This window comes from Anser anser, assembly GCF_964211835.1.
Source record: "Anser anser genome assembly, chromosome: 2".
Taxonomy (NCBI): Eukaryota; Metazoa; Chordata; class Aves; order Anseriformes; family Anatidae; genus Anser; species Anser anser.
In genome coordinates, this window is record NC_139721.1 from 58,062,325 (window position 1) to 58,087,386 (window position 25,062).

General features: G+C 35.9%; 1 long non-coding RNA gene across 1 annotated transcript; it reads right to left on the reverse strand.

The window, feature by feature from the left end:
- Positions 1-286: 286 nt before the first annotated feature.
- Positions 287-16,347, reverse strand: LOC310894771. Its single transcript, XR_014580153.1, has 3 exons — positions 15,995-16,347; positions 6,837-7,026; positions 287-5,208 (listed from the first exon to the last, which is right to left on the reverse strand). It is a non-coding gene; the product is annotated as an uncharacterized lncRNA (long non-coding RNA).
- Between the last annotated feature and the right edge of the window lie 8,715 nt (positions 16,348-25,062).

The following is a 25,062-nucleotide window of genomic DNA, read 5'->3' on the forward strand; positions in this document are numbered from 1 at the left end:
TGAAAATAAGAGAAATATTTTTTTTTGCTGGGATTACTTCAGGCTCCCAAGATATATAGTACCACATTGGAAAGAGTCATCTGCTACATCAGAATGAAACCCCATCGGAAAAATAAATAAATAAATAAAATCTGTTATGTTGCTTTACAGACACTTCAATGCAATCATTCTGTGGTTAACTAAGATTTGGGAACTAGTATAACCAATGCTACAAAACAAATGTCACACAGTGAAAATCTGTGATGTCCTGATTTTCTCCTTATCGGGTCCATGTCTCCTTGTCCAAGTCCATGTCTCCTTATCCAAGCCTCCTTACCAAGTCCATGAAAATGTGACTGATTTTACCTAGTGTTGAAAGAAGCCTGAAATGGAAAGGATTAAGGGGGATATATTCAAAACCATACATTAAAGAAGATGTATGTTGTTGATACGTCTTTATGTAAGATGTATGACACTGCAAAAATATTGTTTTCACAAGCTACGTTTACTGCTTTAGGCTGTTGACTGAATTACAGAGATTATTCTTATTCATTCAGCAGTTTTATTTCATGCTATCAACATTAATCAAATTGCAATAATCTTTTCTTATAGCAAGGTAAATTTACAATAAAAAGAGACAATGTGTAGAAGTTTCTTCTCAGAAAGAGCAGTTAGGCATTGGAATTTCCCAGGGAAGTTGTGGAGCCACCGTCCCTGAAGTGTTTAAGAAAAAGTTGGATGTGGTACTCAGGGACATGATTTAGTGGGTAATGTTGGTAGTAGTGGGATGGTTAGACCAGATGATCTTGCAGGTCATTTCCAACCTTAATGACTCTATGATTCTGCATAGTGTTAATTTTAATATATGCTTACAGAAAAGTGTGAGAAAAGTGTAAGTATAAGTATATTGCATTGTAAGAATGTTTGAGCAATCTCTCTCTCTCTTTTTCTTTCTCTCATAATTAATAATAATAATAATAAAAAAAATTCCAGTGTTATGATTCATCCTTCCATTTTAGGAACTGTTAATGTAGACAGTCAAAACACCTCATCATTTTTCCTAGTGCATTAAATAGAGTCAGATTTTCACCTTTTGAACATCCATTTTAAAAGATGCCCTTGGGAAACTGAAAGGTCCTACTACCTAAACCATACATTAATTCCAATATTAACCCATGATGAAGGAGTGTATTAATAACTTGGTAGTTATGTCTACACAAACACATGTACATGTAAATTACCATTAGAAAAGATTATTTAAATAAAGTCTTCATGGAAACTTATTTTCTCACACTTTCTGCAGAGAGTTTTGTATTCTCAGAATCTTGTAGACCTGAGCACAGCTGAAAACTGAATTAATAAGAGAGTCGTCTTTGTAAATCTTTTGAAGACAGAAATAATTTCAAAAATATGTGGTCTGCGGTTGGCTTGAGACATCCCAGAAATATTTCTTGATAACTGTGACGAGCTCTTCAAAGACCTTAGTATGATTTTATTTTTTTTTAATCTCTCTAGTTAAATTCATAAATGCACTGGGGAAGGGTTTAATTATTTTTGTTTGTTTGTTTGTTTGTTTTAGTGACATATTAATTAAATCAAATAAGTGTTCAAGGAAGGAGAGTCTGGCCAAATAATTAATATATGTACAACTTACCTGTTAAAGGATATTTCAACAACCTTTTCAATATTAAAAAAAAAAAAAAAAAAAAAAGTGTTCTTTTTCTCCTTTCCTGGGTCATTTACTTGTTTCAAAGAATGTATTTTTCTGCTTGTATTGCTTTCAGAACCTATATCTTCAACATTCTCCTCTCCCTCGTTAGTTTGTAAGGGTGACTATTAAAAGTTCCAATTGAGTGTCCTGCTAGAGTTTAATTATTGTAGAAAACTCTCATGAGAATGAAAGGCCTTTAGGGGAATCTCAGATGCACAGCTCAGTAATCCTAATCAATCTAATTAAATTTCTGTGAAACAAGCATTTTAAAAAGACTTCTGGAGGTCCAGTAAGTTTGGTTTATTGTTCAGTGTTACAGACTTTATCTTAAACCTGGGAAGGTTTCTCAAATGCTGCAATGAATTATGCATTAGACTTGAATGGAAAAGTCTTTGCACAAAACCACTGCAGTAGCATAGTAGAGCATACTTTCCTTTTGAGGACAGGCTTGCTGCTGTAATTTCCTGACCCCTGAATTTCCAATGCTTAAATTACAAGATTCTTGTAAATGTCAGCAGATTATTTTAACAGGCAGAGGAAGTTCTAATGCTAACAAAAAGCAAAGTGGAGGAAATTGCTATTTACACTGAAGTCTTTATAGTATAAATGTCTGAACGTGCAATTCCGTGATCTTGGTAACCACTCATTTTGCTGTAACTTGCAGCCCTGACAATTCCTTAAAAGAATAAAGCTTTCATCCAGACTCCCAAACATTGTTTCAGCTGAGATCTACTTCTATGTATCACAATCACATCAATTAATATAGTTATGTATTGTGTTTACATGGCAAGGTTTTGGTAGCAGGGGGGCTGCAGGGATGGCCTCTGTGAGCAGAGCCTGGCAGCTGCCCCATGTCAGATCAGAGCCAGCTCCAAAAGAGACCCGCTGCTAGCCAGAGCCGGGCTAGTGAGCAATGGTGGTTGGGCCTCTGTGAGAGCAGACTGAAGAAATGGAAAAAAAAAAAAATGCTGCACAACAGCAGCTGGGAGAGAGGAGTGAGAACCAGCCCTGCAGACCCCAAGGTCAGTGCAGCAGGAGGGCAGGAGGTGCTCCAGGCACACAGCAGAAGTTCCCCTGCAGCCTGTGGAGAGGCCCCTGGTGGAGCAGGCTGTCCCCCTGCAGCCCACGGACCCCACATGGAGCAGATCTCCACGCTGCAGCCCATGGAGGAGCCCCCGGTGGAGCAGGTGGATGTGGCCTGGAGGAGGCTGCGGCCCATGGAGAGCCCCCGCAGGAGCAGGCCCCGGGCCGGAGCTGCAGCCCGTGGAGAGGAGCCCACGCAGGAGCAGGGGGTCTGGGGGGAGCTGCCGCCCGTGGGGGACCCGTGCTGGAGCAGTTTGCTCCTGGGGGATGGACCCCGTGGTACAGAGCCATGGGATGCCACGTGGAGCAGGGGCAGGGCGTGACTGTGAAGGAGTGGCAGAGAGAAAGTGTCACAGACTGACCACAGCCCCCATTCGCTGTTCCCCCACGCTGCTCAGGGGGAGGAGGTAGAAAAGGGTGGATGGGGGGAAGATGTTTTTAGTTTGCTTTTAGGTTTTCATTGTTCTAGTTTGCTAGTGATAGGCAATACATTATATTAACCTCTATATTCTGAATCTGTTTTGCCTGTTACGATAATTGTTGAGCGATCTCCCCATCCGTATCTCTACCTGAGCCCTTTCCATCATATTTTCTCCCCCTTTCTCTTTAAGAAGGGGGAGTGAAAGAGTGTTTTTGGTGTTCAGCTGCCCAGCTAGGTAAAACCACAAGAAGTTATCACTTGATCACCATTTTCATAGTTTGTTAAAGGAATGCAATCATCTCTAAAAAGCTGTTTTAAACATCTCTGAAGAAAGAATACAAGAAATCATATGGCTAATGTCTCTGTGTTGTATGTGCAATGTGGGAACCTCAAGAAACTTTTGCTCTCAAGACTGAGCCACAGATGAATCTCACTGAGTTCTTGGCTACCTCCCTGTATAATCTCATAATTTATTCACATTCCAGGATAATTGCTGAGACAAAATATTTGCATTCCCAGAAACAGAAATCTCTCACAAAGATTAATTCAGATCTTGTCCTGGTTCGGACAGGACATCCAATGGAATGGGGGGCAGGGGAAGAAGGGGGAGTGCGCAAACGTCTGTGTGGTGCTTAGCTGCCCGATGGGTTAAAACACAACAGATGTATAGAAGGATGGTAGTCTTTGTGTTTATTTTCTTAGGGTCATACTTGATCTTCCTTCTACTTGGCTGAGTACATTGTGCTGCATTTCATATGATAGGATCATAGGATAATTCAGGTTGGAAAGGACCTCAGGAGTTCTCTTGTCCAACCTCCTGCTTACAGGACAGTCAGCTCTATGGTCAGGCCAGGTTGTTCAGAACTTGAAAATCTCCAATGACAGAGGCAGCAGAGGTTGCAACATGCTCCATTATCCAAATGTCCTTTTGAGGAAAAAGATCCTCCTCACATCCAATACAAAACTATTTATTTTTCCATTTATGCCCCTTGTCTCTTGTTTCCTTACCATGCACTTCTCTGAAGCCTGCATGCACTGCTTCATCCATCTTCCCAATAACTTTACTGTAGGCAATGGGAGGTTGCTGTTAGGTGCCCCATATCTTTTCCAGCCTGAGTTAAACTTGGTCTCCCAGCCTCTTCTCCCAAGGCAAGCACTCCAGAGCTGACAGTCCTGAGTGCACTGCACTGAACTTTCTTCAGTTTGTCAACGTGTTTTCTGTACTGGGAGGCTGCAAACTGGACACAGCATTTCAAATGAAGTCTAACAAGTGCTGACCAGAAGGGGAAACGAGGATCCCATTGCTTCTTATTGATAATTGAGGAGGATGTTAAAAAAGACATATCCATGGATACAACCCTACAGTACTCCCTTTGCTACCAGCCTCCAAGTAGAGCACAACCCACTAACTGTGACCTTGAGAGCACCAGCATCCAACCATTTTTTTAATAATTTCATTGTCCACCCATCCAGACTGTAATCATCCCAACTTACATATCAGGGTTTTGTGGAAGACAGTGTTGAACACGTTTCTGAAGTTGAAAGCAATGACATTTACTGTTCTCCCCTCATCCACACATCTAGTCATTTTATCATGAAGTCAAGTTTGTTAGGCATGATTTACCTATGGTCAATTCATGCTGACTGTTTCCAGTTACCTTCTGCCTTGGATGCCCAGAAATATGCTCCAGGAATACTCACTACATGACTTTTTCTGGGGATGAAAATGAGGTATGGCCTGTAGTTACCCAGATCACCCATTTGACCTTCTTTGAAGAAAGGTGCAACACCTTTGCCTTTTTTTCAAGTTGTCAGGGATTTCCTCTGCTCTCCAAGACCTTTCAAAAATGATAGAGAACAATCGGCTTTCTCATGACTCTTGGATACAGTCCATCATGTCTCATGAACTTGTAAGGGTAAAGTTTCTCCAATAATCTATGACCCACACTTGATCTATGTTCACTGCTGGTTTTCATCCTTGAACCTTCTCACCAATCAAAGAGGCCTTGGAGACCTTGCAAGAGAAAACAGAGAAACTGGAAACCTCAACTTTAACTGTGTCTGTAGTCACTAAATCACCTGCCCCATCCAGCTATGGTCCTACATTTTTTTCTTGTTTAATCTTTTATTGTAGGTGTAATGATGCAAGCTCTTGCCCTATGCTGCATTTTTACCTTCATTAAATATGTTTTACCAGAGGCACCAGAAAGATGGCTGCTGGGCTCAGTTGTGTCCTTTTATGTGTCCATTGTAGCCAGATGGATCTGTCTGTGTGGAACAGGTCAACGCTGGCCTCTTCTCATAGAGACCTCCCTGCAACTCCCCAGCTGTCAGTGCATTGCCACCTATATCCAATGCACGTGGGTTCCTCCTTGTAAACCTTCCAGGAACTGGCAGGAAGATTACAGATCTCTGTGACAATCAGGGTCTGTGGTACAAAGAATTTCATGGTTTGTTTAAAGAAGACTTTGTCCACTTTTTCATCCTGAGTAGGTAGTCTGTAATAAATTGCTCAAGTTGTGTGAACTGTCCCACCATATCAAAACTATCCCAGTGATATTGCAGTTTTGTGACTGCACATAGAGTTCTAGTTTCTCCTGTTTGGCTCCCTGGATACATGTAGATATACTTGAGTTGGGCTACTTTCATCCCTACTCTGTTCTTTATGAGGTCTCCCTTGTTCCTGGTGCATTATATGCTTTGTTTTCTCACATTTTTGGACTGCCTCCCTTCCCCATTGTTCATAGTTTGAAGCTGTCCTTAGCAAGTTGCTACAAGCTGGAATTATATTGCTACTGACAAATCTCAGTTATCTTACTACAGCACATAAAATTGACATTGCCTTAAAAACCAGGCTTCTCAATTAGTATTTCACAATATAATTATATTTCTATATATTTTAAAAGGAAATACTGTAATTGCCCACAACTTGCCCTGTGATTTTTTTCTGTTTATAAACTCAATTGGATGCCACGACACTAGATTTATTCCAGAAAGTTAGAGGATTGTATTTACAAACAGAATATAATTTTTCAGTCTTAGCAGTATCCAGAAGGCGATGAATCAAAAAAATACAATTCCACTAGCATAAGCAAAGATCCCTATCCACCCTCAAGACTTATGTCATTTGTGCACCTGCCCGTGAGCCTCATCATTAATTCAAAGTGACCCTAAAGGCCTATAGATGCAGCCAACATGGAATCCTTCTGATACAGAAGATGAACTTAGATGTCTCTGTGAGACCCCCCCCACCTTGTTAGTCACTGCTGCTAAGCCTCAGTGGCATCCACATATGCCTAAGTAAAACAGACTTTAATCTAAAGGCAAGCAGCACTGAGTCTTTAGTCTGTCTCTAAACTGCTTCAAGCTGGAGACAATATTGGTTAATCACCCATACATGTCATGATTGTATAAAGCATAATGGTTTATTCTGTGTTTCTTTCGGATGTTGCACTGACCAAAAAGCCTGAGGGACCTTCAGTCAGGCCCACTAAAAATCTCAGTCAGAACTGGCTCATGCTTGGCTGGCTCGCACTGTGATTTTAACCAGAGTGTAGGAAAATAATGATTTTCTATGCTCAAACATTTAGACAGGCCTTTTCGCTTTAGCTCCAAACTGAAGAATGAGAGTAAAGTTCTTACAAGCTTCAAGGCTGTGGCCCTGGTTGTATTTTTGTTCCTTTCTGATAGAGTGTTTCCTGCCCTGATAGCTCTTCGGCTTTTACCTATCTTCAAATGACATTTGTTTTTGATTGTGCTCTTCATCTCAGTCTTGTAAGCTGATCTTGCTTGAAAATGCCTGATGGAGTCCTTTTTCTTTCTTCCCTGTGACCTGTGATGAGAGAGGGAAAAATGACCCTTCTTAAAACAAAAGTTCTGCCTTGGTAGATACAAACCTTTCAGTGAAAAGAACTTAAGCACAGTCTGACAAACTGTTTTGTCCTCTAGCTCCATAGCAACATTTGCTTGCCCTACACAGTGTCCTCTGCCTGCTTGTTTCTTCAAATTATTACCATTTCCTATTTTAAATAAATAAATAAATAAATAAATAGTTGGATGCTAAATACAGAGTAGTTGGCAGAAATATCCTGAACATTTTCTATGCTCTTCTACAAGAAAAGAGTGATAAAAGAGTGAGTTCCTAAAGAGTTTTATTTTTTTTTCTAAATTTATATGCAGATATAAAATATCTTTATATGCATAATATAATATAATATATAATATATACAATATAATATATGCAGTCTTTTAAAAATTTCTGAAGGTTCAGAAACTAGTACAAGGCCAAATTTAAATGGCCGAATACTTCCCAAAACTAAAGTTCAGTGTTGCATGCATCCACAAAATCCTGCCAGTGGATTAGTCTTTAGTAAAGCTGGCTAGAGAGTTGAAGAAGAGAAAAACTGACATCCAGGATGATTATGTTCCCTCAGTAATAAAAAGGGTTTTTGTTTTGTTTTGTTTTTTTCCCCTGTGATTGCAAACTTATTTTTGATACAGCCTGATTGAAGGGTGAAATAATAAACAAAAGACAGATCTGCATTAGGAATCAAAATAATTCAGAGCAGGGGAGTTTAATTGTTATGATCTATTATTTTGAACTAAGATTGGGAGTGAAAACAATTTCAATGAGTCCTAGAAAATACTACAAACCAAATGAAGTAGGTGATTGGGAAAAGTCAACATGGATTTAAGAAAGGTAAATTATGCCTGATTAACCTGATCACCTACAACAAAATAACATTTTCTGTTGACTTAGGGAAAGCAATGGAGATTGTTCACTGGGGCTTCTGCAGTGCATTTGACACTGTTTCCCACAGCTTTCTCCTAGGCAAACGGCCAAGATACAGATCGGATGGGTGGTCTGCAAGATCGTAGGAATTTGTCTAACAAGTGACACTCAGAGGGTGGTGATCAGTTGTTTGACTCAGTTTTTACTTTCTTAAGTGGGGTCCCACAGGGATCAATACTGAATTAACAACTCAAGTTGTTCAACATCTTCAAATGATCTGGATGAGGAGATTGAAGGCACTCTCACCAAGTTTGCCGATGGCATTAAACTGAGTGGTGAGATGGACGTGTCAGAAGGGCGATCTCTCTTACAGAGAGACTTGGACAGGCTGGAAGAGTGGGCAAGCAAGAACTGCACGGAGTTTAAGAAAGACAAGTGCAAGCTCCTGCACCTGGGACAACATAACCAGAGAGTGCAGTACAGACCAGGATCTGTGTGGCTGAGGAATATCCTTGCTGAAAGGGACCTGGGGGTCCTGGTGGACAATAAGCTGAACATGAGTCAGCAGTGCATTGTTGCAGCAGCGCAGGCAAATCACAGCCTGGGCTGCACCCACAGGGGCATTACTAGCAGAGCTAGTAATGCAATCATCCCACTCTACTCATTGCTTGTCAGTACCGTGTCCAGTTCTGGTCTCCACAATTCAAAAAAGACATGGCCAGACTGGAGAGGGTCCAAAGGCGGGCCATGAAGATGATCAAAGTGCTGGAGAACCCACCCTATGAGGAAAGACTGAAGGAGTTGTTTTTGTTTTGTCACCCTGGAGAAAAGAAGCTTTGGGGAGACTTCATCACAGTACTACTGTACTTTAAGGGCAACTACAAAGAGGATACAGGATCTATATGCTAGTTATACTAATTCCATTTATTAGATACATGGTATTGAAATTCAGAATAATAACAAATATAGCAAGGCAAAATTACTGGGGGGGAGTATATTTTACATGCAGAAATTGACTAATATATTCAATATGGTTAATAGCAGTATTATTCAGCTCAACAGGATGTAGGCTCAAGGTTTGGGAAATTTGGAAAATTTGCATTCAAAAACATGTATTTAAGTTATGTCTTCTCTACTCACTGTTCTTTCCCCTTCCATTCTCAGCTAGGTGCTTATTTCTTAGTTTTTCAAGACATTAATGACCTGTAAGCTTCAGAATGCAAATAATTTCAATTAAACTTAGAAATTAAAAATAAAACTTGGATTTTAAAACTGAACTTGCTGAAAGTGTGAATCATATTCCCATTATTCCAATGAGGATTGATTTCTAATAAAATTCCAGCCCATTTTAGTCTCTGTAATGAGCCTGAAATAGCTGCCAGCTTGCAGTGATGGAATTAATGATAATTAAATGTAACACAAAATGTATTTCCATATTTTGTATTGCTTAAATGATTTCATCTCAGATGTAGTATGATTCTTTTTAAAGATGACTACTTCTATTTAATCTCTTTCCCAATTTTAATTTGAATTTCATATTGTTGCTGACTGTTTAATGAATATTTTGGGAGATGGCCATAGTGTTGTTAATTATACCGGAGACCGAGTATAATTAATTCTTTTGGACCTGAAGTCAGCTAGTTAATCGATTTCTGATGAAACTGAAGATTAAACACAGATAGTGCACTTCTTCCTTCCTTCATTTTAATTTTTCCCTCTCTGAATTCAATCAGATTACTTTGGAAAGTCATTGCTGGCAAATCAATTTGTGGCCCCATTTTGGGTATTATCCAGATGTTAATAGATGGATGATCCACTCAGACCAGTCACCTTCCTATTGATTTTTTTTTTTTTCATTTTTAAAGAAAACCTTTTAGTTCTTTTCAGTAGATTTACCAGCATTATTTGTAATTAGTATTTAAATGATTTTTAACTGCCTACTAACAATAACTTCATTAACTAAGAAAGGGATAAAAAGGGGTCTTTAAAAGAGTTCTCTGAAGACCAGACAATTCACACAGCAAAGGGGCTGTAGTGATGTAGAAGACAATTCCTCATATTAGCGAGGCATTAACTCATGTAGCTAAATTTGATTTTAGGGAATGGTTTGAAAAGGCTTAAATGAAAAAGAGAAAAATCCATTAGCATGCCCAGGAGTTCCTATCCCTATTTTATTTTTTTATTCTGGTGCTATAAATAATGGTATTTTTTAATTTTTGACAGCAGGAAAAGCCCTAAAGGCTGTAAGAAGATAATAAAAAAGGGCAAGGAAGAAATTAAAATGAGCAGGAGGAGGCCTTTCTTATAGTCAATGAGAGAAACCTTTTGCATTTTTCATCTATTACTCTACAGATAGTAATAGATAGCGCTACGATCCCTACTGTAACAGCTTACAACCCAAGTACATCCTATCACTGTGATACCCTTCTGTGAACAGACGTAAGACAGCTTTTAATGTTATTTCTTCATGGCTGAGTAAGAGAAGAGTAGAAATGTGCCGGTGAATCATTATCTACACTTTCTGGAGAATTAGGGCCAACATTTAAGAACAATTACTTACATAAATTAATCCTTTTTCAAGAAAATGTGTAAACATAAATTCAATCTCCTCAGCACTTGACAACTTTGTATGTTAAATTTACATTAAACACATTATTGAATTAAAGCCTAGGTATTAAATAAGAAATATTTTCTGTTTCTCAGATGAAGATCTGATGTGCATGATTAGTCAGCATTTGCACTGGAGGTAAGTATTAAATGGAGGTAAGTATTAAACAGTCATTAAAACGTAAAAACAAAAAATAAATAATATTATATATATTTATATCTAAAGTTGAAGTTACAGAACTGCAGAGTGCTAGCTAAGGAATATGTTTTGTCTCAAAGTTATCACAGGAACAGAAGACTAGCAGGAGTTCCACTTCTATTTCCACTTATGAAAAAGTTTGTCTTTAAGTTCTGCTTTGTTCTTGGAGATCGTGAAGAAAACTAGCAATTGTTCTCGACCCCAAAGACTTACTCTTTTAATTTTCCTGTTGTCTGGACTGTCTGAATCTGGGAATGTAAGATAACTGTTAGAGGATAGCCTGCCACTTTACAAGCCTGAGGTCTAAACACAGTCTAAATACGTGATTGGGTCTTCAGACTCATGACATATTAAGATTTAAGACTTAGTCTTGCCTCTGGAAACAAGCCTGTATTTCCAAAGCATTTTGGTGCTTTGACTGGACACTTACCTGGCTGTTGTATTTAAGAAATACTAGTTGAAGGTTAGAGGTTTGACTTTTTTTTTGTTTTGTTGTTGTTGTTCAGTTTATAAAAACTATTTTAATTTTTACTACTACTATTACTATTAATAATAATAAAATAAAGTGGTGAGGGGAAATATTTAAAAAATAATCATTAGTAATTTTTTTCATTAATATAGAACTTTGTATGATCAAAAAGATAGCAACTCTTGAATTTTTTGAAGTTTACAAAACTAGTATATGTTCTAATAATTTCCTTCAGAATTACAATTGTTTTGCCTCAACAAAATCATTTAATATTCAGAATAGAAAACCGACAGGGAAGACTAGACAGGAGATTGGGTGGTTTATATTTTATGTGCATTAATTAATTTATTTATTTATTAACTGGCAGACATTCATGTTCATATTCATGTTTCCTTTGGAGATAATGAGAATCAGGGATTCAGACTGTAAGTTTTACTAAACTCACATTTGCAATGACATTTAAAACTATGAATTCAGAAATGTGAATTTCAATGGTGCTCTAGTTTTGTAGCTACTTTCACATTACCTACCTATAAATGGACAAATGATTATATGTGTATAGTTACTGGATGTGAGGTGAAGAGCAGATTATAGTATTAAAAACATTTTTCCCTTCCTTTCTCTTTCTACAGTTTCTTCCCAAACTAGCATATTATGTTAATGTTAATTTAGCTGGATACTTAGCCTCAAAAGGTCATCAGACCAAATTACTGAATCTACTATTTCAGAAATACCCAATTAGTACTCAGTGGAATAGAGTGTCTTTTTCTATTTCTATATTTGGCTTTTAACATGTATTTACCTAGACAAATTACATGGAAATAATAGGAGGATCTACTGAGTTGCAGGTGTTCCCTTTTTAAAGAAAGAAGCAAATTCAAAAAGAGCATTAATCATACAATCAAAACAGATTCTCAGCTTCATGTAGAAAATAAATAATTTCATGTTGTTTATTTATACCTTTCATAAGAGAAACAAAATAAATCACCATTAAATCTAGTAAACATAATCAAAAGACACTAAATAACATGATGCAGTGAACTGCCACAACACAGACAGCAATACAGGAACAGGGGTAAGGCTCAGAAACAAAGGACAGCTCCGTGTCTTGGCACTACATCTTTCCACTGCTGCATTCCCTTGATTTATCTTTCTAAATGTAATTATAGTTATGTTGATAATGATCATGATGATGATGATGGTGATAACAATAACAGCTGGTGTGGTAGAAGATACTGCAAGCAAAATTAGTTTCATTTAAAGAATAATCTGATCCATCAAACTGCTGGATATTGCTGAATGAAGATATTGGTTACAGTATATGCCAAAAGACTGAAGCAAAAACATTGCAAAATTTTATGCTGAAAATGTTGAGAATGACTCCATATATTTCAGCTTTTTCTCTTGCCTAGAGCCAGCTTCAGCTTTTTTTACATCCAAGCACAGTGTTATGAGATGAAGTTTTTTGCACTGAGCCTTAATTTTGACTGCTGACATATTCTTTTTTTTTTTTTACAAAAACCAAGCATAGTCAGAAATCTAAAAATCAAATTATATTACATTGTCTGTGTTTTATTTTCCTGTAAATAGATTATGATTGTTTAATGAGCTTGTTGTGCTACTATTTTATGCTACTAGTTGTATTTCATACCAAGGAGAAACCTTTCAATGCTTCTGCCCTAATTTTCATTTTTTTTTCACAGGATTGTCCTTAGATATGTAAAAAAAAAAAAAAGATTATGATCATATTTTCTCATGTAAAACTATACTACAAGCTGTCTATCAAAGTGATCCCATGGATAAGGAAAAAACAAAACAAAACAAATAAACAAAGGAAACAATCTAGACATAGGAACACTTTCAGGAAGAAAAAAAAAAAAATATATATATATATATATAAAATGACCAACTCTGAAGTCTGGATGCAGAGACTAAATGGTTTCTGTTTGTCATACACATACATGACAGCTTTTCTTAAAAATTTATCAAATGGAAGAAAAGCAGGATTACTGCCACTACTGCTGCTGCTATTAATAATTAATTTTGCCCACTTTACCGGTTCCTCAGTTTCGCTATTGGTCCTTCAGCAGAGTTCTTCTCTACACTTAGCTCTTCAGCAAAATCACTCTACTATTTTTTCCTCTTGATTAGATTCCTTATTAGGCTGATGGAGATTGACATCATTTCAAAGACTAAGGTTTCTTATGAAAAGGCATTTCCATTGAAAGGTCAAGCTGAAGAAGGAGCATGATTCCGTAATGTAATAAGTAAACTCCTCACTTCAAAGAGAATAAATTGCCTAGAGATCCAGTACCTTCTTGCAAAATTACTCATGGATTTAAACTATTACTGTCCAGAAACCCAGAAACAGTTCTAAGGGCATAACGTCGATCTCTATGATCCCAGCCTCTCTGAAGGGTTTCTCTCTGAAGAGAACCAGTTAGTTTTGATTGCTCTTTTTCTTTGGGTTTCTTCAGAGTGGATTATTTTCAGCATTCATTTCAGCACACAACCCAGCTTCACAGAGACAGAAAATGAGTCCCACTAAAAGATTAGCTTATAGCCTGGAAAAGAGAGCTCTGTCCTAGAGGTAGTTATCTCTCCAGGTTGAACTCTACTGTGAGTCAGCCAGTGATTACAGCAAAGACCACTATGTGCTACTTAAAAGGGTACTGTTAAAACCTTTTTCAGGGGAAAGTTTTGAGCTCTGGATCACAACAGTTTAAATATACTGGTGCTGAAAGAGGAGGAAGAAGTTCAGAATGGCCCTTACTTTTCCTGTTGATTCACTGTAGATGGCTCTTTCATTAACGTGATTCTTTTGAGGTAGAAAACTATTCCCATTCATTTCAGTCTAAATCTGGCAGTGCTAAGGCTGCCTAACCCAGTGGTCCTTCTGTAGAAAAACCTTTAAAAAACACAGAATGAAGTAAAGCTGCATTTTGCTGAGGACCATATTTACAAGCCAATATAGGCTTATTAATAAAATTTTTTTTTTTTTAATGAAAGGTTCTCTTTACCTGAACACATTTTAAAACTAGCTGTTATTCAAAAATTATAATATTGTAGAGATCGTGGCCATTTCATACAGAAATCTTATCAAAAATCTGTCTCTCATCCCAATCAAATTGCTAAGAAAATATTTAATGAGAGGAAGCATGATGTTGCTGTATAAAGAAAGCTATTTCTGTGTGTTATTTGTATTTAATTTTTATGAGTATAAATATTGAACACCTGATGCTTCACAAAATTAATTGTCTGATGCTGGATAGACCAGCTAATATCATTATGGAAATATTCTGAGTGATATACTTTCAATTGCCATGCATATTGCAATAAGGCAGTGTAGTGGGAACTCTTATTTTCCATGGCAACCATTAATTGGATATGCAGGAGGTGGTGTTTTGCTTTAAATAAATCTGACTGGGTCAGCAATTGAATGTTTCAAATAAATGATTTATATTTTACACATTCTTTCACATTTTTTCTGGTCTTGAATTATTTTTTTCTTCACATCTACGTGTTCCTCAGAAAGGAATGGGATAAAATTGAGTGGAACCTTGGGACATTATATTTTATGATTATTTTTGTGAATGTATGTTTTGTGTTTCTAAGTCTGACAAATAAAAGCTGATTGTAATTACATTTGTGTTCCAGCCACGTGTTCTCAGGCCTCTTTCTCTGTTATTTCTTTCTCATGTGACTATTATTTTGGATCAAATGACTGTTTTGCATAAATCATTTCCATAAAAAATATATAGTTGCTTTCTGATTTACAGATAGCTTGGCATAGGAGACAGTCTTTATATGTATGAGACTTGGGTTTTGATTAAAATACATTGGGATGAATACATGCAAAATTAGCTTGGAAATAAACAAATCATAAGCAAGTACTCAGGGATAAATTAATAAAATTTGAAGACAATGAATATTTCAAGTCAGGAAAGTGTGAAAGGCAACAAAAAGATTCTACGCCGAGTTATAGATTCCATAGCAATGACATATTCAGTAATAATTTTTAGAAAGAATCTGACTACTCTTCTGTTGTGAGCCATGGTCTCAAATTACGGTGTTTTTGTTGCAAATGCTGTCAGAATTAAAGACAAATAGATGCACCTCTGAAGGCACTTATGAATGTGATTAATTTTATGAAAGTGACTGGTAATACATAAGTCAAGGAAGACAACTGTAGAAATGAATTTCTTATTTTCCTTGCTTATCTGTGGAAGCTTCTTATTAAACTAATAAGTCAATATATATATTCTTCCATAATACATTGGGGGAGATATTTTCCTTGTTTAGGAAAGGTTCTACATTCAGTACAGGACAAAATCATCCCTCTATCATTATCTGATGAAGATACAAATGCCTTGGAGTTAGTCCCACAAAATTTCATCCTGGAGTGCAATCCAGGACTTAGCTGAACACCTGGGGATGTCACTGTTCACAGGGCTGAACCCAGCCCCAGAGCTGGCTATCCATGCAGTAATACATACTTTGTGTGGATCAATATATGAATACTGTAGGCTGGGGAAGACTTATCTCTAATGCACCACAGCCCTGAATAATTTCCTGAAGCATTCCAACTACCTGCAATATTTATTTTAAAGGTGTACTCAGGGTTTTTGTTTCTTTGCTTGCTTGTTGTGGCTTTTGTTGTTCTTGTTTGTTTGTTTGTTTTGTTTTATTATTATTATTTTTAAGTAAAATGATTGTGATTTATTTTTTTTTTAGCTATAATAATTTGTTAAGTGGGTAAGTCACCCAGAAATGGTTCTTAGACCATTGCTTACCTGACAAAAACAAGCAGAGGAGCTAGTAGCTGTCATATTCTGCCTGAAGAAACTTCTTTTCTGTGAAAACCACACCATCATATTCCAACCAATAGATTGCTGTGTAAAAGGTACAATTCCTTCTTCTGCATATGTATTTCAGTCTTCCTTTTTCATGCAGTTTCATGCAGTTCTAAGAATGTGTTTTGGATTGGGTTTCTCTAGAAGATACAGACATTGAAATCTATATTTAGTATTTGCTGTCTTTATTACTTGTTCTTAATGGTTCTTTAGGGAAGAAAACAACAACAAAACAAAACAAAAAAAAGAACAAATATTTGAGTACATGTGGATTTATGTGTTTTCCAGATTCTTTCCCTACTCAAGGCTATAATATTTTTATATCTTGAGGAAAATTCTTTTTATTAGCATGAACTTTGGCTGAAAACACAATGTCCTGTTTTTCATAGGTGTTTAATAGTTTCCAGATAAGGCAAAATGCTTAAATGAATTTAGTCTTGCTATACCAGAAACTGTTTGTGACAGCTTTGTTCTAAACATAATGAGGACACATTAACTTTGAGGTCATCATTAAGATTCATTGAACTCAAGTGCTGATGCACAGCTTCAACAGTCAAAAAGTTGTGTTGGAGACACAAGAAAATCTGTTTTTATTATCTGCTGACATGTAAGCAGTTATATCTGCATTCATCTAAAATATAAGCATAACCTTCTAAATTATTCTGTTACATTAACCCCAAATTATTGCTTTTTGTCCATGATAATGAAAATAATTTCAAGGAATATTATCAAAGGAATGAACAAAATCAATTTTATAAAAGAGTGCAATAACAAATAAAATAATATTTCGTAATAATATTTTCAGTTGATGGAACAAATACATTATTTCCTGTGAAATCTGGCACGTTCGAATATTTGTATTTTTTTTCAAGCAAGGTTTCCTACTTCTTCCTTCAGGCTTTGTTGTGCTGGGTATTCATGGATTTAAATATGACCTGTGTTATCTTTGTTACCTAGCAATTATCAGTTTCAAAATTAGTGTACTGCTTACATATAAACAATGAGATCATTAGCAACAAGACTTCAGCATAATTATACTCTAATGCACAGTACAATTATGTGCTGGTGCTCAGTTTACACCAAAGCCCTTAACCAGTATGGCGTCTTTTCCTGTATTTATTTGGTCAGAACATTGTCATACGCTTTCATAACATGGTGCAACGTGAGCCAAGCTCTTACTAATGTTTTAGAGAAGCCTCCTGTAAATGAGAAGTCCTCTCGATCTCTTGATTTGTTCTTCATTTTTAAATATTTCAGAAAGGCTACAGACATCTTCTCTTCCATTCCCCTGTCCAAATGTAATAATAACAAAAATAATAATATTTTGTTATGGAAAAAAATATATATTTTGTTTATTTTGTTTTGCATTGTTTTGTCTTTAATCTATATATTTTTTTTTTTTCTGTGTGAAATGCAGCATCTCTTTTTGGGGTTATTGCTGCCATCCAGGCAGCAATAATTTTCACAGAATGCGACGTTACTTGTTTAGAATTCAATTATTTTTTCTCTCATATCAGTCAACATTAAATGATTATTTGAATTTTGGTCCTTTGACATCAATAATAGTAAAAATTCATTGCAGATGACTCCTCAGATTTCAGAAGCTTGGGACAATGGAGAAAAATACTTGTACTGTCCCTACATGGACATAGCTTCTGACATAGCAACTTACAATCAGAATGATTCAGCAGTGCATATTACAGTGGACATAGTCTTTATTCATTTTCACTTCTGCATAAAAAGATTCTCAAATGTTTTACTGTACATTCATTAATTCTAGAAGACAGAAGTTTTCATGATACATAAGTTGATGACTGGTTTTCTTCACTTGGGGAACCCAAAAAATCCTTCTCATCCTTCTTCCTCCCCGTCTTGGCTCTCAGTCACATCAGGGACCAAAACACTTAGAATGACTGGGGCATTTACACTGACTGTCTCTCTTTTATCAATTATATTTAATGTTTTTGAACTTCTCACTCATTGTTTAGTAGAAATTAAAGCATAACTGATAGCAAGAGCTATTTAAGAGTTAGATACAGTAGGTGGTAGAAAAGACTGTAAGGGATGAGCAAATCTGCCACAATAGTGAATGAGGGTGTGCAAAGTTACTTAAGAATGAAATGTAGATGTCTGGTTAAATTTCCATCTAGTGTTTGGAAAACTGTATAGAAGTACTGATCAAGATAAGTGAACTTTTCTTTTTCTTCCTCTTGTCCTTCTCCATTTTTTTATTCCCTTTTTCTTTTCCTTTTTAATTTAACCCTGCCTGCAAATTATGAAAGTTCCTTTATGATACAAATCTTGCTACAGTCATGTTTGCCTACTTTATTTCTAGGTTAATGACCTGCAGGGGATGGAGCTTAAATCTTTTCAGAAAATACAGTTGTTCAAATTCAGAAACGTTGGTTATTAACTGCAGTTTTTTATTAAGGGAATTATACTTCTAATCTTTCATCCACAATGATTTAATTTGGTTTCCACATAGCTTTTACAAGTTAATTGTTTTTGACCCAATTTTCCCAGAAGTGTTGATTTTTGAATCTTCACATATGAAATAAAGAACCTGTTGCCTTTCAACAGAAACTACGAGCTTGTCCTTTGACCCTTTTGAAGTCTCTTCCTTAATGTTTTAACATGATTTTCCTAAAAGTAATTACTCTCAAGTATATTAAAGTTATGACTTTGTTTGGTAAATTGCTTGTTTTATTTAAGAGTTCATGAGATGATCTCCTTTTTGGGAGATGCTTTCATTTAGTCATTAGCCTCCACAATTTGTATCTCTTTAGGACATTTTGCAAAGCCCACTTTTTTTTTTTTTTTTTTTTCCCAGGAGTAACAAAAAAAAATGTGTGAGTGTTGATTTTCTTTATATTGTGATTATTGCCTAATATAGATATTTTTGTTAAGTTTGTATCATGGATTTATTTTTTTACTCAAATTTGCCTTTGAAAAATGGGCAAGGTGTCTCAGCCACACTGAATAAATGACAATGACTATATATCTATTAAATTATGGTAGTTATTACTTGCAGTATCCTATTAAAAACTATTAAAAATGGGTGGCTTAACATATGTCTCAGACTTAAGGTTGCTCAGATATAAAACTGAGAGTGAACAGTAATCTATCGAAACTGTTGTGGTTTAACCCGGCAGGCCGCTAAGCAATACACAGCCATTTGATCACTCTTACCCGATACATACCCAGTCGAAAGGGAGAGAGGATTGAAAAAAAAAGAGCAAAAATGTGTGGGTTGAGATAAAGACAGTTTAATAGGACAGAAAAGGGAGGAATAATAAGAATAAACAATAATAAAAGACTATACAAAGCAAGTGATGCACAATGCAATTACTCACCATCTGCCAACCAATGCCCAGCCAGTCCCCAACCAGCATCCCACAACAGCCCCAGCTAACCACCCTAGTTTTATTGAGCGGTATGATGTCACATGGTATGGAATATCCTTTGGCCAGTTTGGGCTAGCTGCCCTGGCTCTCTCACCTCCCAGATTCTTCTGAACCCCCGGACTACTCCTGGCAGGGCAGTATGAGGAGCTGAAAAGTCCTTGACTGCGTAAATATTGCTCAACAACTAAAACATCAGTGGGTTGTCAACATAATTTTCATCCTAAATCCAAAACACAGCACCATACCAGCTAATAGGAAGAAAATTAACTCTGTCCCAGCCAAAGCCAGGACAATATCCACCCCTTATGCCATACTATCTACGTCATGCACAAGGTCCCACACTTTCCAATACATCCCAGTTAATCACCACCTTTTCTGCCTTTTGTTATCTACACACACACACAGAGATACCATTCCCTTAGTCTATGGGCCATCCCTTTAAGATGTCTGTTGAGTTTGTTTAAGGTCCATGACTTTGGGCTCCATCTGTCATAACAGTCCTTCAAGACAGGAGAGATGGTAAGTGGTGTTGAACAGTGGCATGCTGAGGCCAGCTCTGGTTCTATTGCTGCTGCACTTCGCTCGGTTCCATCAACATTCATTTTTCATTAATTTCCATGTGAGGAAGCCGACTGAGGCTTTCCCTCAGTCTCGTCTTACCTAGGCTGAACAAGTGACTTCAGACACTCCTCATACTTCCTCCCCTCTAGACCCTTCATCATCTTTGTAGCCCTCCTTTGGACACACTCTAATAGTTTTATGTCCTTCTTATACTGTGTTGCCCCAAATTGCACACAGTACTCAAGGTGAGGCCTCACCAGCACAGAGCAGAATGGGACAATCACTTCTCTTGACCGGCTAGCAATGCCGTGTCTGATGTAGTCCAGGGTACGGTTGGCCCACATGGGTGCCAGGGCACACTGCTGGCTCATATTCAACATGCCATCAAACAGAACTTGCAGATCCCTTTCCACAGGGCTGCTCTCCAGCCTCTCACTCCCCATGTAATATGGACATACATACCCCCCATTGGTGTGTATTTCTCCAGCCCAGCTGCAAAATCCAGCACTTACTCTTGTTAAATTTCATGCTGTAGGTGATTGTTCAGACTGCAATTTGTCAAAGTCTCTCGGCGAGGCCTCTCTGCCCTTGAGGGAGTCAACAGCTCTTCCTAATTTATTGTCATCTGCAAACTTATTTAGCATGCATTTGAGTCCTGAGTTCAGATCATTTATAAAAGCATTGAAGAGAACTGTCCCTAAAATGGAGCCCTGGGGAGCCCCAGTAGTGACTGGCTGCCAGCTTGATATAATTCCATTTACTATAACACTTTGAGCCTGACCCGTCAACCAATTCATTGTATTATGTACTTGTCTAACTGTATTGTGGACATTTTGTCCAGAAGGCTACTGTGAGAGATGGTATCAAATAATATGATCTTTCACTATGGTGCTTCACTTGCTGTAATTCCATCTTTGATTGTTCAGTCTTCAGAATTAAAAAATAATAAATAAATAAATAAATAGACAAGCTGATAGAAAAGCTATGATTAATTATTGAAAACCAGACTACAACAATTGAACAACATAGACTATAAAAAGGAACATTAATCCATGTTCCACTCTTTCAGTTTGCAGACTGCACAGTCACCAGGCTTTGAACTCTTCTTTCTCCTTGGAGAAATACAGGTCCAGGTGGCTCTAGGATATGTCTGACTTTCCACACTGAGCTGTATTACATTCGAATCTTGGACTCATACATGAGAAAGTCCACCAGACAGACTGAAACTCTATTCTGACATATGTAGAAAAAGCCACAGGTAACATGACCTTCTGAACACTACAATAAAACATTTGGAAACAAACAAACAAACAAAACCCTACATATTAAAATATCAAACCTTTCTGAAACACCCTTGCGGCTTGGTTAACAGTATGGCAATACCAGGTTTTCAGCCAGAAGAAACTGTGAAGAAAAATAAATAAATATATATATTCTGGAGATATTTAATTCTAAAATCCAATAGTTTACATTATTTAAATATATATATATATACATAATATAGATTTGCTTAGCATGTGTTCATGAGATATAGAAGAATATGATTGTCCTCCCTGAAACAGGCAGTATTGATCTCATTTGTAAAGTAGCAAACAAACAGATGGCAAAGCACTACATTGGCTGATGTTGCTGGATGGATTCCTTTATACCTATTCTCAGCTGCAAACCTGCAGTGACAGTTTTGGATGCAAAGTAAACAGGATGACATTATCAAACCATTTAACTAAATCCAATTAAAGAATTACTACTGTACAAACTTTCCAGTAGTTCTTACATTGAAATAATTAATCTGGACAATATCTACACACTACATAACCACTAAAACTTCTCTGTAGATATAGTTTTAATTGAATATCTTCTTCTCAAAAAAAAAAAATCTAAAAAGACTTGTTGTCCAATTAATATCAAATACCCAAAAAATAATGTAAAAAGCTTAAAAGTATGTTTCTCATTACAGTTTGACTGTAGATTTCCACAGCACTGTACACCCAGATTTTGCAGGGTTAAGAGTAGAACTTTTCTGTGAGAAGTTTTAAAAGGTCTCTGAGAATATATAGTAAAAAATTGTCTTTATCTGAAGATTTTCTGAACTTTTGGATCAGCAATAATAAATGACATTTCACACAAAAAAAATCATTGACTTTTTACTTCTCCTGGCCACAAATGTCATGAAAAAAACTTTTTTCAGTAAAGAATTTGAGAAAGTTTTGGCTTTCACTAGAATCTTATAAAAAAATAAAAAATCAGAATGTGAAAGACAGTATAATAACTTATTTGAACTGATACTATCCAGATAGAAATAATGTTCTTGTTATTGGACCACAGTGACCCTTCTTTCTTCCTTTAATTCAGACAACTCTCTTTCTTATTTTCTCCACCCTCAAAGAAAGTAACATTTAACTTAGTAACCCTCTTTAAACACCTGTTGATAATGCAGTACTCTAATGTTCTTCATAGCAGTACTATCTTCCAGTGATTTCTGCCATACAAAATGAGAAAATAAATCTTCCACTTACGGATTTTATTTTGTTATTTTATTTTATTTATTTTATTTTTATTTTGTTTTATTTTATCTACTGAGGATCCCTGTAAAAATGTATATTCCTAAAAACTAATATGTAATTTTTCTGTTTTATCATTTTGAGTGTAACTATGCATTTCAGAATCTTTGCATTGCCAAATAGCTACACACAAATGTATGCAATTAAAATTATTATAAAATGATTATGTATATACCATGTTGCTGAGGGAATAGTGTTTGTAAATGGTGCTTATAAAATTACAACTGTTTCATATGAAAACCAACCTTGAAGCTTTATCTAATTTTATCTTATCTTATCTTAATCTTTTATTTTTCTCTGTTCAAAATAGCATCGTCAATGTTACAGGGGAAGAGAAAGGAAAATTTAAATCAAATCAAATCCATAAAAGAATCCATAATACTCTGGACAGAGTATTGTGGATAATATTCCTATTCTTCTTATTATTATTAATTATTATATATTAATAGATATCAATATTAATAAATATAATCAATATATAATTAAATATATAATGATAATATAATATATAATATATAATATATATAATTAAATATAGCAAATAAATTGTTAAATATAATTTAATAATAATAATAATAATAATAATAATAGACACATTTTTGATGCTTACTGTTATTTGAAATTGTACTAGCATGTCTGAAAAAGTCCAAGGTATTTGGCTGTTTCAGCTTTTGGCACTTCCACTCCAGAGCACTATTTAGCAGGCTTCCAGTTACGTATGGTCAAAAAATCTTGAGACCTATAAATAACTGCTTTTAGCTGGTTATGTACTATAGATATGCAGAATTGTGTTTGCAGAAAACAGTGTTGTTCTGGTGTAATTAAGTTGTACCACGGTGTCTCTACCACAGCTCTTCACACCAGGCTATGCCATGCTTTACCCAGGTATTTGTTGTGACAAGGCCAAACTCTAAATGATAAAATGTAAAACTGTGCCAGGGACAGGGATGAAAAACTCTTGGTGACCTTCCTGCTCCACAGTAGCCTCCGTGGACCTTAATGGGCAATGCTATAGCATAGGAATAGACAGCAGCCCTGTTCAGAACTGAGTTTTGACAAGGATTTAAATTCAATGATAGAGTAGAATCCAAAACTGAATTATTCACCAGATTGTTGGACATCTAGAAAGGTACACAGCTCTTCAGCATTACTAGCTATTTCAGAAATGAATAAAAGAAAGGTATCCCAAAGCTGTTTTCAGTAGCAATTTTTGCATTCATGACACACACAAATGCTACTCATTAAATGTTGGACTTTTAAAAATATATAAATCTATTTAATGATATTTATCAAAAGAGCTTTAGAATATGCCACTCCTTTGATACTTGGCATTGGCACTAGTAGTTGGACCAGAGTTTATAACCTAAGAAGGTGCTGTTGAACAGTAGAAACATCTGTGACACAGGGAAATGTCAATAATTCATCATTCACTCAGTATTTGAAAGTACTCATTTAATAGATATCTACTTCTTTTGCAATATAATGATGTAGCTGAGAGGAAACATAGGTAACAGTTTAACAGTTTATTTGCAGGACTAACACCATCATATCAGTGTGCTTACCCATTCCTGTATAAATCAGAGCACTGATTATTTCCTGACCTACCTAAAAATATCATAAAGAAATGGGGGGAGGGGGAAACGGGGGACAACAAGAGATATTATCAAGTAGATATCAAACTTATATATTTATTTTTTGGTCTTTCCTCTGCAATGAAAAAAGTTACATCTATTCATCAAACAGAAATATACATTTACCGAATGTGTAAATTCATATTTTTCACCGTATAAAAGATTTTTTGTTTGAACTTGTTTGTTTCCTTGAATATTTGTTTTCCCAATTCACAGAACTGGGAATTCATAGAATTATTATTATATGAATAGACTAATTATTTCAGTTAATACAAAAAAATGTTTTGGGGAAATAAAATTCAGATTAAAAAAAAAAAATTTACCCTGGGTAAATTATTAAAATGGAAAGAGAATGTATCAGTAAATAAATAAACAAACAAATAAATAAAACTATACATTAAGAGCATATAATCTGATTGTCTAGTTATTGTAAATTCTCCATGCCAGATGAGAATAAGAAGCTGTGCTGAAATAAAAAAAAAAAAAAAAAAAAGACAATGAAGCAAACCAAATAAATAAACATACAAAAAAAAAAATGCACTGATATTTTAAATATATGGCTACTACAAGGAGTGGTCATCTCAGAGGAAAACATAACAAAGCAAAACTAAAACTTTCAAGTTGATAAAAATTTTCTACTGGAAAAGAAATATTTTTTAATTGTATTCTAAAGTTTTACGTTTTGGCAGCAACAGTACCTGTAGCAACTGGATTCAGTGTGCCTACCTTTCAATGCTCAAAATTGTGCATCTAGCAATGTCTATAAAATTTCCATTACATTGTAATGGAGTGAGATATCAGATTTGTTGGTTTGAAATTTCTCAGACTGAAGAATATTTATTAATTTTACT